Genomic DNA, 12,816 nt, shown 5'->3' with positions numbered 1-12,816 from the left:
GGGGAAAAAAGATTATGAGAGAAAACTGGCAGAGAACATAAAAACGGACTGTAAAAGCTTTTATAGATATGTAAAAAGGAAAAGACTGATAAAGACAAATGTAGGTCCCCTGCAAACAGAAACAGGTGAATTGATTATGGGGAGCAAGGACATGGCAGACCAATTGAATAATTACTTTGGTTCTGTCTTCACTAAGGAGGACATAAATAATCTTCCAGAAATAGTAAGGGACAGAGGGTCCAGTGAGATGGAGGAACTGAGCGAAATACATGTTAGTAGGGAAGTGGTGTTAGGTAAATTGAAGGGATTGAAGGCAGATAAATCCCCAGGGCCAGATGGTCTGCATCCCAGAGTGCTTAAGGAAGTGGCCCAAGAAATAGTGGATGCATTAGTGATAATTTTTCAAAACTCGTTAGATTCTGGACTAGTTCCTGAGGATTGGAGGGTGGCTAATGTAACCCCACTTTTTAAAAAAGGAGGGAGAGAGAAACCGGGGAATTATAGGCCGGTTAGCCTAACGTCGGTGGTGGGGAAACTGCTGGAGTCAGTTATCAAGGATGTGATAACAGCACATTTGGAAAGCGGTGAAATGATCGGACAAAGTCAGCATGGATTTGTGAAAGGAAAATCATGTCTGACGAATCTCATAGAATTTTTTGAGGATGTAACTAGTAGAGTGGATAGGGGAGAACCAGTGGATGTGGTATATTTGGATTTTCAAAAGGCTTTTGACAAGGTCCCACATAGGAGATTAGTGTGCAAACTTAAAGCACACGGTATTGGGGGTAAGGTATTGGTGTGGGTGGAGAATTGGTTAGCAGACAGGAAGCAAAGAGTGGGAATAAACGGGACCTTTTCAGAATGGCAGGCGGTGACTAGTGGGGTACCGCAAGGCTCAGTGCTGGGACCCCAGTTGTTTACAATATATATTAATGACTTGGATGAGGGAATTAAATGCAGCATCTCCAAGTTTGCGGATGACACGAAGCTGGGTGGCAGTGTTAGCAGTGAGGAGGATGCTAAGAGGATGCAGGGTGACTTGGATAGGTTGGGTGAGTGGGCAAACTCATGGCAGATGCAATTTAATGTGGATAAATGTGAAGTTATCCACTTTGGTGGCAAAAATAGGAAAACAGATTATTATCTGAATGGTGGCCGATTAGGAAAAGGGGAGGTGCAACGAGACCTGGGTGTCATTATACACCAGTCATTGAAAGTGGGCATGCAGGTACAGCAGGCGGTGAAAAAGGCGAACGGTATGCTGGCATTTATAGCGAGAGGATTCGAGTACAGGAGCAGGGAGGTACTACTGCAGTTGTACAAGGCCTTGGTGAGACCACACCTGGAGTATTGTGTGCAGTTTTGGTCCCCTAATCTGAGGAAAGACATCTTTGCCATAGAGGGAGTACAAAGAAGGTTCACCAGATTGATTCCTGGGATGGCAGGTCTTTCATATGAAGAAAGACTGGATGAACTGGGCTTGTACTCGTTGGAATTTAGAAGATTGAGGGGGGATCTGATTGAAACGTATAAGATCCTAAAGGGATTGGACAGGCTAGATGCAGGAAGATTGTTCCCGATGTTGGGGAGGTCTAGAACGAGGGGTCACAGTTTGAGGATAGAGGGGAAGCCTTTTAGGACCGAGGTTAGGAAAAACTTCTTCACACAGAGAGTGGTGAATCTGTGGAATTCTCTGCCACAGCAAACTGTTGAGGCCAGTTCATTAGCTATGTTTAAAAGGAAGTTAGATATGGCCCTTGTGGCTACAGGGGTCAGGGGGTATGGAGGGAAGGCTGGGTTCTGAGTTGGATGATCAGCCATGATCATAATAAATGGCGGTGCAGGCTCGAAGGGCCGAATGGCCTACTCCTGCACCTATTTTCTATGTTTCTATGTTTCTATGTTTCTCCGGAGTGATATCACAGAAAACAGGACAAACCAAAGACTAACACTGACAGAACCACAAAATTATAACGTATAGTTACAGCAGTGCAAAGCAATACCATAATTTGATGAAGAATAAACCACGGGCACGGTAAATAAAGTCTCAAAAGTCCTCGAGACGATCGACTCCCGAGTCCCCGATATCAGGCAGCGAAAGGGAGAAACTCCCTGCCAGAATCCTCCAGGCACCGTCAACTTGCCGATGCCTTAGAAGCAGCCGACCACAGCTGACACTGAGTCCATCCGTCCGAAAACTTCGAGCTTCCGACCAGCCCTCCGATACAGCCTCGCGAGCACCATCCTCTGCTGAGCACCTTCGACCTCGTCCTGGCTGCTGAAACACACAAAGCCGAGGATTTCGGGGTCTTCAGCTCCGGAGATTCCGGTTACCCCACAGTAGCAGCGGCAGCGAAGCAGGCATTTCAGAAGTTTACAGATGTTCCTCCGTACTCTCACGTCCGTCTTTCCATCAAATCAGAATTGTGCACGGTCCCCTACTTGACAAATAACAGACATCACCACTGAAGTGGCCACGCGCGCTGCCGTCGCACCATCTTCTCCAAGTAGGGTTATTTATTCCTACTTGCTGCTTCTGCCAATCAGCCAATGCTATAAGCATGTTAGTAACTTTCATGTAATACCACGAGCTCTTAACTTGGTAAGTAGAGGCATGTCTCCTTGGTCTACCTCGCTCTCAATTCTTGCCATCCATAGACCTGGCCACATACTTCGTAAATGTATCGAATGTGCCTGCCACTTCTAGCAGCTGGTTCCAGATATCTAACACTTGCTGTGTGTGTGTGTTTAAAAAAAAATAAATCAATTCCCTTCAGGTTCTTATTAAACCTTTCACCTCTTTCCATCAAACCATCTCCCTGTAGTTTTCAATTCCCCAAAACTGCTCATGCTATCTATACCCCTCCTGATTTTGTGTAACTCCATGAAATCACTCCTCAGCCTCCTCCATGCCAAGGTACAAAAGCTCAGCTGTCCTAACCTCCCACGATAGCTCAGTCCCTTGAGAACCAGCAACATCCTTGTACATCCATTTTCAGTTTAATCACATCCCTTCTATAACAGTGGGACCAAAACTGACAAAATAATCCAAGTGTGCAGGATGTACAGAGAAAGCCTGCTGCTCATTGGGTCACAGACATGTTTGTTAGTTTACCAACGTCTTGTACAATCGCAATATAACCTTACATCCTTCTATATTCAAGGTCTGACTGGTGAAGGCCAGCAAGCCAAAAAACTTCTTCACTGCCCTGTTTTCCCATGACTCCATTTTAAAGGAACTATACACCTGTACTCCAAGGTCCCTCTGTTCCACAAAAGTACCCACTGCCATTCCATTCAATTTTGAATGCCAACATTCTTTTTGTCATTTCAAAATGTAACACTTTGCAGTCAGCTTTGTACTGTGGAACTCAATGAGCTTCGGCCCAATGAGACCCAATGATCTTCAGTCCAGTGAGATGCAGTGGGACCTAATGAGCTTCAGTCCAGTGAGACCCAATGATCTTCAGTCCAGTGAGATGCAGTGGGACCTAATGAGCTTCAGTCCAGTGAGACCCATTGAGCTTCAGTCCAGTGAAACCCACTGAGACCCAGTGATCTTCAGCACAGTGGGACCTAGTGATCTTCAGTTCAGTGGGATCCAGTGAGCCTCAGCCCAATTAGATCCAGTGGGACCCAAAGAGCTTCAGCCCAGTGGGACCCCGTTAGTTTCGGCACAGTGAGACCCAATGGGTTTCAGTCCAGGAAGACTTCGTGGGACCCAATGAGCTTCAGCCCAGTGGGAGCCAAGGAGCTTCAGATTGGTAAGACCCAGTAGGACTCAATGAGTTTCAGCCCATTGAGATCCAGAGAGACCCAGTGAGCTTCAGACCAGTGAGACCGAGTGGAACCCAATGAGCTTCAATCCTGTGGGACCCAATGAGATTCAGTCCAGTGGACCCAAGTTGCATCGACCAGTGGGACCCAATGAGCTTCAGACTAGTGCAACCCAGTGAGATCTAGTTGGACCCAATGAGCTTCAGACCAGTGAGACCCAGTGGAACCTAATGAGCTTCAGTGCTATGGGACCCAATGAGCTTCAGACAAGTAGGACCCAATGAGCTCCAGCCCAACGGGATCCAATTAGCTTCAGTGCAGCGAGACACAGTGAACATCAGCCCAGTGGGACCCAATAAGCTTCAGCCAGTGACACCCAATGAGATTCAGCCTATTGAGATCCAGAGCAACCCAACGAGCTTCAGACCAGTGAGACCCAATCAGCTTCATCCCAGTGGGACCTAACAAGCTTCAGTCCAGTGGAAACCTGTGGGACACAATGAGCTTCAGTCCAGTGGGGACCTGTGGACCCAATGAGTTTTGGCACAGCGAGGCTCAATGAACTTCAGTCCAGTGAAACCCAGTGAGCTTCGGCCCAGGGGGACCCAATGAGCTTCAGTCCAGAGACACTGTGGGACCTAATGAGCGTCGGCACAGTCAGACCCAATGAGCTTAATTCCAGGATGACCCAGTGGGACCCAAGGTGCTCGTGACCAGTGGGACGTAATGAGCTTTAGCCTAGTGGGACTCGATGCACTTCGGCCCAGCGAAACCCAGTGGGACCACATTAGTTTTGGCACAGTGAGATCCAGTGACGTCCAGCCCAATAAGATCTAGTGGGACCCAATGAGCTTCGGCCCAGTGAGACCCAGTGGGAGCCAATGAGTTTCAGTCCAGGGAGACCTAGTGGAATCTAACAAGCTTCAGCCCAGTAGGACCCAATTGGCTTCGGCACAGTGAGACCCAATGAGCTTCAGTCCATTGAGGCACCATCAGCTTCAGCCCAATGGAACACAATATGCCACAGTGAGATACAGTGGGACCCAATCCGTTTAAGCCCAGTTAGACCCAGTGGAACCCAATGAGTTTCAGTCCTCTGGGACCCAATGAGTTTCAGACCAGTGGGGCCCAGTAGGACCCAATGAGGTTCAGTCTGTTGAGATCCAGAGGGACCCATAGAAAACATGGGGGGGGACAGCTTACCCGGGGGAAGCGACAGTGGCCGTGCCTCCGGCACAGAGTCTGGCCCTGTAGCTCAGAAGGGTAGGGCAAGGAAGAGGAGGGCAGTTGTGATAGGGGACTCAATAGTAAGGGGGTCAGATAGGCAATTCTGTGGATGCAGTCCAGAGACCCGGATGGTAGTTTGCCTCCCTGGTGCCAGGGTCTGGGATATTTCTGATCGTGTCCAAGATATCCTGAAGTGGGAGGGTGAGGAGCCAGAGGTCGTGGTACATATAGGTACCAATGACATAAGTAGGAAAAGGGATGAGGTCCTGAAAGGAGAATATAGGGAGCTAGGAAGGGAGTTGAGAAAAAGGACCGCAAAGGTAGTAATCTCGGGATTACTGCCTGTGCCACGCGACAGTGAGAGTAGGAATGCGATGAGGTGGAGGATAAATGCGTGGCTGAGGGATTGGAGCAGGGGGCAGGGATTCAAGTTTTTGGATCATTGGGACCTCTTTTGGCGCAGGTGTGACCTGTACAAAAAGGACGGTTTACACTTGAATCCTAGGGGGACCAATATCCTGGCAGGGAGATTAGCGGGGGCTACTGAGGTGACTTTAAACTAGAATGGTTGGGGGGTGGGAATCAAATTAAAGAGACTAGGCGAGAGGAGGTTAGTTCACAACAGAGGGATGGGAACCAGTTCAGAGAGACAGAGGGGTGTGAAGTGAGGATAGAAGCAAAAAGTACAAAGGAGAAAAGTAAAAGTGGCAGGCCGACAAATCCAGGGCAAGCATTAAAAAGGGCCACTTTTCAACATAATTGTATAAGGGCTAAGAGAGTTGTAAAAGAGCGCCTGAAGGCTTTATGTGTCAATGCAAGGAGCATTCGTAATAAGGTGGATGAATTGAAAGTGCAGATTGTTATTAATGGTTATGATATAGTTGGGATCACAGAGACATGGCTCCAGGGTGACCAGGGATGGGAGCTCAACGTTCAGGGATATTCAATATTCAGGAGGGATAGACATGAAGGAAGGGGAGGTGGGGTGGCGTTGCTGGTTAAAGAAGAGATTAACGCAATAGAAAGGAAAGACATAAGCTGGGAAGATGTGGAATCGATATGGGTAGAGCTGCGTAACACTAAGGGGCAGAAGACGCTGGTGGGAGTTGTGTACAGGCCACCTAACAGTAGTAGTGAGGTCGGAGATGGTATTAAACAGGAAATTAGAAATGTGTGCAATAAAGGAACAGCAGTTATAATGGGTGACTTCAATCTACATGTAGATTGGGTGAACCAAATTGGTAAAGGTGCTGAGGAAGAGGATTTCTTGGAATGTATGCGGGATGGTTTTTTGAACCAACATGTCGAGGAACCAACTAGAGAGCAGGCTATTCTGGACTGGGTTTTGAGCAATGAGGAAGGGTTAATTAGCAATCTTGTCGTGAGAGGCCCCTTGGGTAAGAGCGACCATAATATGGTGGAATTCTTCATTAAGATGGAGAGTGACATAGTTAATTCAGAAACAAAGGTTCTGAACTTAAAGAGGGGTAACTTTGAAGGTATGAGACGTGAATTAGCTAAGATAGACTGGCAAATGACACTTAAAGGATTGACGGTGGATATGCAATGGCAAGCATTTAAAGGTTGCATGGATGAACTACAACAATTGTTCATCCCAGTTTGGCAAAAGAATAAATCAAGGAAGGTAGTGCACCCGTGGCTGACAAGAGAAATTAGGGATAGTATCAATTCCAAAGAAGAAGCATACAAATTAGCCAGAGAAAGTGGCTCACCTGAGGACTGGGAGAAATTCAGAGTTCAGCAGAGGAGGACAAAGGGCTTAATTAGGAAGGGGAAGAAAGATTATGAGAGAAAACTGGCAGGGAACATAAAAACGGACTGTAAAAGCTTTTATAGATATGTAAAAAGGAAAAGACTGGTAAAGACAAATGTAGGTACCCTGCAGACAGAAACAGGTGAATTGATTATGGGGAGCAAGGACATGGCAGACCAATTGAATAATTACTTTGGTTCTGTCTTCACTAAGGAGGACATAAATAATCTTCCAGAAATAGTAAGGGACAGAGGGTCCAGTGAGATGGAGGAACTGAGCGAAATACATGTTAGTAGGGAAGTGGTGTTAGGTAAATTGAAGGGATTGAAGGCAGATAAATCCCCAGGGCCAGATGGTCTGCATCCTAGAGTGCTTAAAGAAGTAGCCCAAGAAATAGTGGATGCATTAGTGATAATTTTTCAAAACTCGTTAGATTCTGGACTAGTTCCTGAGGATTGGAGGGTGGCTAATGTAACCCCACTTTTTAAAAAAGGAGGGAGAGAGAAACCGGGGAATTATAGACCAGTTAGCCTAACGTCGGTGGTGGAGAAACTGCTAGAGTCAGTTATCAAAGATGTGATAACAGCACATTTGGAAAGCGGTGAAATGATCGGACAAAGTCAGCATGGATTTGTGAAAGGAAAATCATGTCTGACGAATCTCTTAGAATTTTTTGAGGATGTAACTAGTAGAGTGGATAGGGGAGAACCAGTGGATGTGGTATATTTGGATTTTCAAAAGGCTTTTGACAAGGTCCCACACAGGAGATTAGTGTGCAAACTTAAAGCACACGGTATTGGGGGTAAGGTATTGGTGTGGGTGGAGAATTGGTTAGCAGACAGGAAGCAAAGAGTGGGAATAAACGGGACCTTTTCAGAATGGCAGGCGGTGACTAGTGGGGTACCGCAAGGCTCAGTGCTGGGACCCCAGTTGTTTACAATATGTATTAATGACTTGGATGAGGGAATTAAATGCAGCATCTCCAAGTTTGCGGATGACACGAAGCTGGGTGGCAGTGTTAGCAGTGAGGAGGATGCTAAGAGGATGCAGGGTGACTTGGATAGGTTGGGTGAGTGGGCAAATTCATGGCAGATGCAATTTAATGTGGATAAATGTGAAGTTATCCACTTTGGTGGCAAAAATAGGAAAAGAGATTATTATCTGAATGGTGGCTGATTAGGAAAAGGGGAGGTGCAACGAGACCTGGGTGTCATTATACACCAGTCATTGAAAGTGGGCATGCAGGTACAGCAGGCGGTGAAAAAGGCAAATGGTATGCTGGCATTTATAGCGAGAGGATTCGAGTACAGGAGCAGGGAGGTACTACTTCAGTTGTACAAGGCCTTGGTGAGACCACACCTGGAGTATTGTGTGCAGTTTTGGTCCCCTAATCTGAGGAAAGACATCTTTGCCATAGAGGGAGTACAAAGAATGTTCACCAGATTGATTCCTGGGATGGCAGGACTTTCATATGAAGAAAGACTGGATGAACTGGGCTTGTACTCGTTGGAATTTAGAAGATTGAGGGGGGATCTGATTGAAATGTATAAGATCCTAAAGGGATTGGACAGGCTAGATGCAGGAAGATTGTTCCCGATGTTGGGGAAGTCCAGAACGAGGGGTCACAGTTTGAGGATAGAGGGGAAGCCTTTTAGGACCGAGATTAGGAAAAACTTCACACAGAGAGTGGTGAATCTGTGGAATTCTCTGCCACAGGAAACTGTTGAGGCCAGTTCATTGGCTATATTTAAGAGGGAGTTAGATATGGCCATTGTGGCTACGGGGGTCAGGGGCTATGGAGGGAAGGCTGGGGCGGGGTTCTGAGTTGGATGATCAGCCATGATCATAATAAATGGCGGTGCAGGCTCGAAGGATCGAATGGCCTACTCCTGCACCTATTTTCTATGTTTCTATACAGCAAAATACAGGCCCTTCAGCCCACAAAGGTGTGTCGAACATGTCCCTACCTTAGAACTACCTAGGCTTTACCTATAGCCCTCTATTTTTTAAAGCTCCATTTAACCATCCAGGAGTCTCTTAAAAGACCCTATCGTTTCCACTTCCACCACTGCTGTCGGCAGCCCATTCCACACACTCACCACTCTCTGTGTAAAAAACTTACCCTGACATCTCCTCTGTACCTACTTCCAAGCACCTTAAAACTATGCCCACTCGTGCTAGCCAATTCAGGCCTGGGGAAAAGCCTCTGAGTATTCAGTCGATCAATGCCTCTCATTATCTTGTACACCTCTTATCAAGTCACCTCTCATCCTCTGTTGTTCCAAGGAGAAAAGGCCGAGTTCACTCAACCTATTCTCATAAGGCATGCTCCCCAATCCAGGCAACATCCTTGTAAATCTCTGCACCATTTCTACGGTTTCCACATCCTTCCTGTAGTGAGGTGACCAGAACTGAGCACAGTACTCCAAGTGGGGTCTGACCAGGGTCCTATACAGCTGCAACATTACCTCTCCGCTCTTAAACTCAATCCCACGATTGATGAAGGCCAATGCACTGTATGCCTTCTTAACCACAGAGTCAACCTGCGTAGCATCTTTGAGTGTCCTATGGACTTGGACCTCAAGATCCCTCTGATCCTCCACACTGCCAATGAGCTTCAGACCAGTGAGACCCAGTGGAACCCAATGAGCTTCAGCCCAGCGATACCCAATGGAATCTAAAGTGCTTCGGCACAGTGAGGTGCAGTGGGACCCAACGAACTTCAGTCCAACAGGTCACAATGAGCTTCAGCCCAGCGAGGCCCAATGAGGTTCTCCCAGCCAGATCCAATGAACTTCAGTCCACTGGATCCCGATCAGCATCAGCCCAGTGGGACCCAGTGAGCTCCAGCCCTGTGACACTTAATGAGCTTCGGCCCAGTGAGACCCAGAGTTTCAGCCAAGTGGGACTGCATTAATTTCAGCCCAGTGAGACCCAGTGAGCTTCAGCCAGTGGGACCCAAATGGAACCCAATGAGTTTCAGACCAGTAAGACCCAGTGGAATCCAATGAACTTCATTCCAGTGGGACCCTGTGGGACCCAATGAGCTTCAGTCCGCTGAGAACTGATGGAATCCAATGTGCTTCAGCCCAGTGAGATCCTGTGAGCTTCAACCCAGTGGGACACAATGAGTATCATTGCAGCGGTATCCAATGAGCCTCAGCCCAGCACGACCCGGTGAGCTTTAGCCCAGCAGGACCCAATGAGCTTCAGCCCAGTGAGATCCTGTGAGCTTCAGCCCAGCAGCACACAATGAGTATCATTCCGGCGAGACCCAATGAGTGTCAGTCCAGTGGGAACAAATGAGCTTCAGCCCATGAGACCCATTGAGCTTCAGCCCAGTGGGACCCAGTGAGCCTCAGCCCAGTGGGACCCAGTGAGCCTCAGCTCAGTGGGATCCCATTAGTTTCAGCTCAGTGGGACCTCATTAGCTTCAGTCCAGTGAGACCCAATGAGTTTCAGCCAGTGAGGCCCAAATGAGTTTCAACCCAGTGACACCCAGTTAGCTTCTGCCCTGTGGAACCCAATTAGCTTCAGCCCAGTGAGACCCAATGAGCGTCAGCCTAGTTGGATTCAGTGAGCTTCAGCCCAGTGGGACTCAATGATCTTCAGTCCAGTGGGACCCCATTAGTTTCGGCACAGTGAGACCCAATGAGCTTCAGCCCAGTGTGACCTAATTATCTTAAATCCAGTGGGACCCAATTGTGACGGGGAAAGTAAAATGGTTGAACAAGAAATTGGAAACAAGAAGGAACAAGGAAAGAGGGTGGATGACTGTATTGATACAGCGGGGGAAGGCTAAATACCTTACAAAAAATTGACCTGTTAAAAGGATACTTTTAATATTAATACCCAACAATTAATATTAATACCCACTGATTGAACCTTCCTAACTAACCTTCCATGTGGAACCTTGTCAAAGGCTTTACTGAAGTCCATATAGACAACATCCACCACTTTACCCTCGTCAACTTTCCTAGTAACCTCTTCAAAAAATTCAATAAGATTTGTCAAACATGACTTCCCACGCACAAATCCATGTTGACTGTTCCTAATCAGACCCTGTCTATCCAGATAATTATATATACCATCTCTAAGAATACTTTCCATTAATTTACCCACCACTGATGTCAAACTCACAGGCCGATAATTGCCAAGTTTACTCTTAGAACCCTTTTTAAACAATGGGCAATATGCCAATCCTCTGGCACCATCCCTGTTTCTAATGACATTTGAAATATTTCTGTCAGAGCTCCTGCTATTTCTACACTAACTTCCCTCAAGGTTCTAGGGAATAGTCGGGTACAGACAACTGGGATGAAATGAATCCCTGGAGGGGAGAGGGAATATAGAGGTGTACTCAAGAAAAGTTAGGAATGTAAAGAGGGACCTGAGATAGCTTTGACAGTGACCATTAAGGAGGATCCAAAGAGATCTGATATGAAGGGAAAAATAATAACTAGAGAGAGTAGAGGGTCCAGCGATGACCAACGCGGATATTTTATATATGGGGCCACAGGAAATGGGGGAGGTCCTCAATGAATATTTTGATTTTACCATGGAGGACTTCAAGACATCAAAGTGAAGGAAATGTCATGTGGAGATCTTGGGAACGGTTCACATTACAGTAGAGAATGAGCTGGCTATCTTGAGCAGAAACTAGTAGAAATTTGGCTAACGGACAGGAGGCAAAGAATGGGAATAAAGGGAGTCATTTCTGGTTGGTTGTTGGTGACTAGTGGTGTTCCATAGGGGTCGGAGTTTGGACCGCTTCTTTTCATGTTACAGTATATGTCAATGATTTGGATGATGTAATTGATGGCTTTGTGGCCGAGTTAGCGTATGATATGAAGATAAGTGGGTGTTACCAGGGAGTCTACAAAGACTTAGACAGATTAGGAGAAAGGCCAAAGAAGTAACAGATGGAAGATAGTGTTGGCAAATTTATGGTATTACACATTGGTAGAAGGAATAAAGGCTCAGACTATTTTCTAAAATGGGAAAAAACTCAGAAATCAGAGGTACAATGGGACTTGGGAGTCGGTTTGTGGGATTCCCAGTGGTTTTTATGCCTTGAACCCCTACTATTAACCGAGGGGTCTGTGGATCCCAGGTTGGGAACCCCTTCCATAAGGGTTATCTTGCAAGTTGAGTTGGTGGTAATGAAGCAAGTACAAACCTAGCACTCATTTCGAGAGGACTGGAATTTAAGAGCAAGGATGTGATGCTGAGGCTTCATAAGTCATTACTCAGCCTGCTTTTGGCATATTGTGAGCAGTTTTGGGCCCCTTACTTAAGAAAAGATGTACTAGCATTGAAGAGAGGCCAGTGCTGGAGTTCAGAGACAGCTCACAAAAATGATTCTGGGAACGAAAGAGTTAATACATGAGGGGCATTTAATGGGTCTGGGCCTGTACTCGCTGGAGTGTAGAAAAATAAGAGGGGATCTCATTGAAGCCTATCGAATTCTGGAAGGCCTAGATAGAGTGGATGTGGAGAGGATGTTTCCTATAGTGGGAGAGTTGAGGACCAGAGAGCACAGCCTTAGACTACCAGGATGTCCTTTTAGAACATAGACAAGGAGGAATTTCTTTAGCTAGAGGGTGGAGAATCTGTGGAAGTTATTGCCACAGATGGCTGTAGAGGCTGTCATTAGTCATATTTAACTCAGAACATAGAAAACTGCAGCACATTACAGGCCCTTTGGCCCACAATGTAACCTACTCTCGAAACTGCCTAGAATTCCCCAGCACATAGCCCTCTATTTTTCAAAGTGCCATGTACCAAATTTAAAGCAGAGTTGGACAGGATCTTGATTAGTCAGGACGTCAAAGGTTATGGGGAGAAGGCAGTAGAATGTGGCTGAGAGGGATAAGACTACCGGACCTTAGATGTTTCAGAAAGGAGAGGGAGGGAGGCAAAAGAGGTGGGGGGGGGGGTGTGAGGCACTCCTGATCAGGGATAATGTCACGGCTGCAGAAAAGGAGGAAGTCTTTTTTTTTCCCTTGGCAAATCGGCCTGGACAGACAGAGGAACAG

This window comes from Mobula hypostoma, chromosome 8 (genome assembly GCF_963921235.1).
Source record: "Mobula hypostoma chromosome 8, sMobHyp1.1, whole genome shotgun sequence".
In the NCBI taxonomy this organism is placed as follows: domain Eukaryota; kingdom Metazoa; phylum Chordata; class Chondrichthyes; order Myliobatiformes; family Myliobatidae; genus Mobula; species Mobula hypostoma.
The sequence above is the reverse complement of the archived record's forward strand: the minus strand, read 5'-3'. Positions refer to the sequence as shown.